This window comes from Rattus rattus, chromosome 1 (assembly GCF_011064425.1).
Source record: "Rattus rattus isolate New Zealand chromosome 1, Rrattus_CSIRO_v1, whole genome shotgun sequence".
Classification (NCBI taxonomy): Eukaryota; Metazoa; Chordata; class Mammalia; order Rodentia; family Muridae; genus Rattus; species Rattus rattus.
Window position 1 is genome coordinate 23508878 of NC_046154.1, and position 6799 is coordinate 23515676.

Consider the following 6799-nt stretch of genomic DNA (forward strand, 5'->3'; position numbering starts at 1 on the left):
CAAACCCCTGCCTTGGGGGGGGGGGCACTTGGAGAATTCCGGCTAGAATAAAGGTTGCTAGCTCCCTTTCCCCAGCCAGCTCCGGGGCCCTGCTCCCAGCCCAGGCGGCCGGGGTCCGGGCGCGAGGCGGGCTACCGTGCTTGCTGTTGGCTGGTGCTGTATTCTTGCTGACAGGCTGTCTGCTTTCTGTGCCTGCTGTGTGAATCTGGGGGTTCTGAGTAGGAAACAATAAATGTTCTCTTTCTAAGTGTGAGCACCGCCTGGGGTGTTGCGGGTGACAAAGGGCAGGGTCGTCATGGCTTCTGCCCTCCGTGATGGGGGCAGCAGTTATGTCAAGAGACTGGGGTAGGCTGCTCCACAAGAATGGAGGGCGATGGCAGGTCCCCAGTTGGTGGGCCAGCAGGGTACCTTTCTTTCTCTGAAGACTGCCATTGTGACAAGGTCGCTGTTGGGTGATGTGAGACCCCGCCAGTGGGCCAGCACATAAGTGCTCACTGTTTCTAACTGTGTGTTCTAGTCAGGCCTGAACCCCTGAGACATGAGTGTGAGAGTGAGTGTCCCATGTGTACCCCTTCCCAGGGCTGGTGTATCCCCATGGCTCTCCAGTGACTCAGGCTCTTAGGTTTACTCTGCTACTCAAGTTTGGACCAGGGCTCCGTGCTAGGAATTTGAATTCAAGTTGTGTGGCTTTGTGTGAAGGGGGACAGAGGCAAAGGAATGAGTGGGTGGGGTCCTGTGACTTAAGACATCCAAAGTCCAGCTACTGCTGTGGGTCAGTTACCTATTTCCTTGAGCCTCAGTTTTCCTGTCTGTAAACAGGGTACAGCAGTCTCCCGTGCCTACGTTCCTGGGGTTTTATGAGACCATTGCCCTTTAACACATTATTGGCAGTACCTATCCAGTGGCTCAAAGGTTTTCTCAGACCAAAAGGTCATTTGGATCGAATGCGTAAAGTCCTAGTGGACTCTTGGACAGTGCCTGCCACTCTGAGTGTACTTCTGTGTGCCAGCTGACTTACAGATGTCATCTGATACCTACTGCCTGGGGCATCATGCTCAGATGGGGAGAGCAGTCCTCCCCCGAGTGCCTGGTAAGGCCACCGCCCCCGCTCCATCTTAGATCTCCAACCCTCACCCTGCTATGTAGGGATTTCCCAAGAGATGGCCGTGATCCAGGCGCTCATGTCCTACCCAGACTCTCAGTGACCATCGAGCAAGGCCACATTCCTCGCGTTCCACAGGCTTCTGTCTGGGGACTCCCCAGCCACTTCTTCCTGTGGCTCGTGGGGGGGTCTCAGGCATTGATGCCTTCATGCCGTTCAGTAGGCTTACTTCAAGTATGCAGAGGCGGGGCCTCCGGATGGCAGCCGATGAGCAGATTTCCTACGAGGCCCCGTGGACCAGAGCAGACTACAGAACCCTTCCTTTTCTTCCCCCATAATTTGAAAAGACATTCAACAAGCTCATCTTTCGGTTTAAATTTGGCCAACGCCTTTAGCCGCCGGATGTCTCAAATTATGAATCCCGAAGCCCGGCCGCCTGCTCTCTCATGCATAACGTGTGTGGTAGAAGAACAAAAGCTGCCTTTCAGACTGATGTGACCTCCAGCTTCGCCGGGTAGATGTCGGCCTGACTGTCCAGGAGACGCTGTCACAATTATACCTTGCGTAGGGCTTTCCAGCTTCCATGCCTGGGACACAGCCTGGAGCCTGGGCTTGGTCCCCTTTCCCCGGTGCAGCCGAACAGGCAACCTGCTTGGTTATTAGGAAGGGATAGCCTTGTCAGGACCCTTGTGCCCAGCCTTGGCATGATCAGTCTGCCATGGCACATTAGGAGGTGGGTAGTAGTAGGTAGTCTTAAAACTATAAAAAAAATTTTCATTTATTCTTTGACAGTTTTATAGATGTAAACCATGTCTTGATCCCGTGTACTCCCAGCTCAACCCTCCTCTCCCCTGAGAATCCCAACACCTTCCCTTTGCCACCTTTTTTCAGGTTTTGTAACCCAGAGTCCAGTTAGTCGCCTGTTGGGATGTTGACTGATCCTGCCGGCTTGATCTTTCCTGGGTAGCCAGGGCTGCAGTAAGTTCATGACTGCTGTGTATATCCCGTCTAAAAGACAACGCACCCCCTCTTCCCAGCATTCCCTGATCCTCGGGGAAGGGTATGAGAAAGGTTGACAGGGACAGACACATGCCCTTGTCCCAGCACTAACCTGTTAGGAGTCTGCAGTAAGGGCTGCCCGCTGCAAAGAGAAACCATATTGGCCAAGGGTAAGAGCAGCACTCGTCTCTGGGTACAGACATAAGTGTTCAGAAGGCAGTGTGGCACGTGTCCTCTAGCAAACAGTAGCATGTCACTGGCCTGTGACTGTTCTAACCATGGAGTTTTGAGTATTCCTTAAATGCAAAAGAGGTTGGTTATCTCCATAACCTTCATGGCATCACTGCACGAGTGAGCATGTCGTGCATGGTAGGTCAGTATTGTAGCATGGAGGATTGGGTCCTGGCTAAGCCGACTGATGTGTTTTCTCCCTCCACCGGCCTGCACAGCTCCTGACAGCACTGTAAGCTAGTCAACGCTTTTAGGAAGCTTTTGGGTCCTTCAGTTGGGATGTCTGTGTCCTAACAACTAGAGTGTGTCTCCTGCAGACCTCCCTGACCAGTAAGTTGTAGGGAGCTAATCTTCTGCTGTCCCACATCTTCTATGGGATATCTGAGGGACAGAGGAGATAAGCAAGCTAACCTGGGGCTTACATTCAGGAAGAGGCAAGTCTGGGATTTGAACCCCAGGGTATCTGAATCCAAAGCTTAGTTCTGCTACTGCAGACCAGCAGCACCAGTAGTACCTTGGGAGCTGCTGCTGGGAGGTGCCCACTGCACAGATCCACTGGCCAGAGCCATCCTGTGTCTACCCAGCTGGCTGCCCGCATTGGGCTGCTGCTCCGGACATGCCCACCACGGGACCCTGCTGAGCCATGTGTCAGCTTGAGGATATCTTGTCAGAGGAGGGACAGTGAGTGCCGGTGCAAGAGGAATGGGAGGAAGGGAACATTTTACTGTCACATAGCTAGTTTGAGGTGATGTAATGGCTGCCAAGTAACCTCTGCCTCTTTCCTCAAAGAGATTACCACGGGCCTGAAACTCAGATCCCATGTGTTCAGTATCCTGGGGTGGCCGTCCCTCTGTAGGTCACTAAGAACACTCAGAGAATATGGCCTTGCTCACTGGGAGCTCCTGGGCCCCTCTCAGAATAGCAGCGTTAACCAAATGCCAGCATCCTACTGCCGGGGCAGCTTGGAGCTTCCAGCCTGGACAGAAGTGGGCTGGGACACAAGGCCACACTGATGGACAACGATCTGCTTGGCCTTGTCTGTGGATGGCAAGAGGCCTCTGATCTTGATCCTTAATAGTCCAAGGGGCGGGGACATGGTTCCCAGAAGTCACTAGTTGTACAGGCTTGCCTATGCCTGTGTGATATTGGGAACAGAGCCGAGGGGTGCTGCACGGGATGCCAGGCGGGCCTCAAGAGAAGGAGCAGAAGGGTTGAAGATGCTCTTGATGCTCTGCTGCTGGGGACCCTGTCTGAGCCACTCCATGACCAGGTGCCCAGGCACTACCTGGCTCCATGTGGCTATGACTGAATCATGGCGGAAGTAGAGGGTTTCTGAGAGCCCTCTGAGGAGGTCAGGAGCCCCAGGTCACAGGCAGCACTGGAACTTGCAGATCATCAAGGCCCTGGTCCCACACTTCCCAGCAGGCACTAGTGGTGTGCTGGGTCGTCTACTCAGGCGTAAAAATGGCAGCCCTGCAGCTCCTGCCCTCATTGGCTGAAACTCTGGCGTCCAACTCTACATCCTGACCAAAGGTGTTGCTTTCCAAAATGTTTCCAAATAAAGGTTCTAGAATCTGTGTGTGTGTGTGGTGTGTGTACGCAGACACAGATATGTCAGGGTGCAGTGCACATGTGGGGGTCAGGAATCAACTAGTCTGTCCGTCCTCTCTGTCCACTTTCACATGGGTTGAGGGATTGAAGTCATGCCATTGGACTTAAGGAGAAGCAGTGTTTATCTGCTAAGCCATTCTGCAGACTCTACTGCACCCTAGACTCTTACTGCCAGGAGATGCCTTTTGTTTATAGTTGGGAATGAGATCCTTGGTGGGCATAGGACTTCTATGGCCGTTGAGAGATGTGCTAAGATACGACTTGTATCCTGAAGTCCCTTGAGCTCTTAGTAGAGGGGCCAGAGCTGTAGGAAGTGAGTAAGCTAGGAGGTTGGGGGAAGGCCCTGAGGAAAACAACATCGTGTAGGGGCATCAGCTTGTAGGCCTCTCAGGGACCCAGGACGGTCTACAGCCCAAAGCTGCCAATCCAGGTACCTGGGTAACAGTGAGCTGTTGTGACACAGGGTGAGTGGGGCACTTTGAGCCCCTATCTGGCCCGAGGTCACAGCACATGTGGCTCAAGTAGCCTGCCTGTCTAATTGTCTAATTGGAGGATAGGGTGCTGGCAGTTGGTGTGTGAAAGGCCACAGAGTTGAGTCACCGAGTTAGCCTCAGCTCTGTCAGAACCCCTGTGGCTGTCACCGTTGGCTGCTTTGAGGATGGTTTAGGGCAGTGTGGGGGAGACCAGGGAAAGAACCACTCAAAATATCAGAACTGAGGAAGAGGTCTGTCCTGTGAGTGTCTACCAGGATGCTACCCCAGTGTAAATGCTGTTCACCCCTCTCCAAATGTGTACCCGTAGGGAAAACGAGTTGATTGTCTGGAAGACATTCCGTCCTCTCTGGATGTTTCAGATAGAAGAGAGTTGTGGGAGGGTAGGGGGCCGTGTGTACCCCTCAGCGTTCAGAGCTGCCAACCAGCTGTCTACCCTCCGGTCTTCACATTGCAGAGTTGGGAGCGGCCAATGGAAGCTTCAGACAAGGGATGGACGGCAGAGGTGTGCAGGTGTCCAGCCCTTGAGATAGATACAGGGGGAGGCAACGGCAGGAGGGGAGGGGTTCCCAGGGAGCGGGAAGAAAGACCCAGGTGACAGGGTCATGCTGATTACTGACATGCATTCCTCGTGATTGTCAGGGAACCCCTGAGTCTCTACGGTGAACCTGCCTGTCCCTGGCGGTTTCTGAGGCAGACTGGGATCAGGGCTGTTCACTCAGGACACCATGATGGAGCATCTGCCCTGTGCTGGATGCTTTCAGGTGCTTGGAGCATGGTGGCCAACCGAGTGACAACAGCCCCCAACCCACACATAGAGTTGTCATTCTGTGAGGGGATGGGGTTATAGACTCTGCTTGCAAACAGGCACTGTGGTGTCTTCCCTGAAGGCAGCAGAGGGAGGGAGGTCGGGGAGGTCAGGACTCCACAGGGGAGAGGAGAGCTGCTAACTAGATGGGAGGGGGAGGAGACACTGAAAAGAGGATGCGTGAAGGTGTTGTGTGGGAGATGGGGAAGGTAGAGGAGGTGCCCTGAACATGGAGATAAAGCAGACCCGAGGGGCCAGGGACCACTTTAAACCGTCTTTGCAACGCTTAGCAAGGACGTGCGTCTAGAAGCTCTGGTCAGCCAGGGAGCTCTGTCCAGGGCCCAACAGGAGGGAGCTCTGAGCTTGCAAATGAACAGACACAAGGCAGCAGGTGTCACAGTTTCTCTTGGTTTCCAACATTTCAGTCCAGAAGAAAGTCAGGCACACAACAAGGTGCGGGGACTATCTTGGTGTCGCTTCCTGGCCTGTGAGTCTGGGTGTGGCTGGGTGTGTCCTGAGGTGTGGTGGTCCGATGGCCCTTAGTGATATAGGCCTCTCAAATGACAGTTGTCGGTCAGGAAAGCAAATGCTTGGCTCTCTGTGTTATAGTCACGTGGTCCTGAATGGGGCACGTGTATGTGAGCTAGGGCACGGATAGGCATGGATGCTTATGTCTGTGAGCATCTCCTGTCCAGAGGAGCCAGGATCTCTTTCTGGGGTGCACGTTCCTCCGAGTTGTGCTCTCTTTCTTTCCTTTTGGCCTTTGGAGATAATGTCACTGTGTAGCCTTGGCGGCCCTGGGACTCAGAGATCTGCCTGCCTCTCTCCACCTCCTGATTGCTAATAGAGGCGTGCGCCACTCTTCCAACTGCAGCTGTCGTGTCCTCCCTGGGCTGCCGTAGGGGCTCCTTAGGACCCTAGCAGGCAAGGACTTTGGAAGGACTTGAAGGTTAGCACCTTGGAAGTCGGAGAGCTGAAACAGAAAGGCCCAGACCCTGCTCCCCAGATTCAAAGTCTTAAAACCAGAGGCTGGTAACCCTTACAGGTAGCGGTAAGTAATAAATAAAGGCAGTGGGACACTGGGCACCATGCCATGATAGTCCCGGCACTGGCGGGCCACATGGCACTAGCGGGGTGTTTCCTTCTCTGCAGACTCTTTGGCCCAGAGTTCTCAAAACGTCTCCAGCGACTCACTAAGTTCCCAATTTCCATCCCACGCAACCTCCTGCTACTGTCTGGGCCCTGCAGCGATCTCGATCTCGCCACCAGGGCTAGTCCCACATTGGCACCAGCTACTCTCTGGCCCCAGCAGCAGCCGCCCTCTCGCGCGTGACTCTCTGCTGTGAACTCTGTTCATAATCCCAGCACCCGCCCCCGTGGTTATCGTCACAACTCCCAGTATCTCGGTAAAATCAAAGCTCTAGAAGCTTATAGTTCAATGATCAGATTTATATCAGTAAATTCTCACCCCACAAAACATCCACACAATAAACCCTGAACCAATTAATATTGAGATAAACCGCCCACCTAGATAAGATTGTCCTAAAAAATCCACCC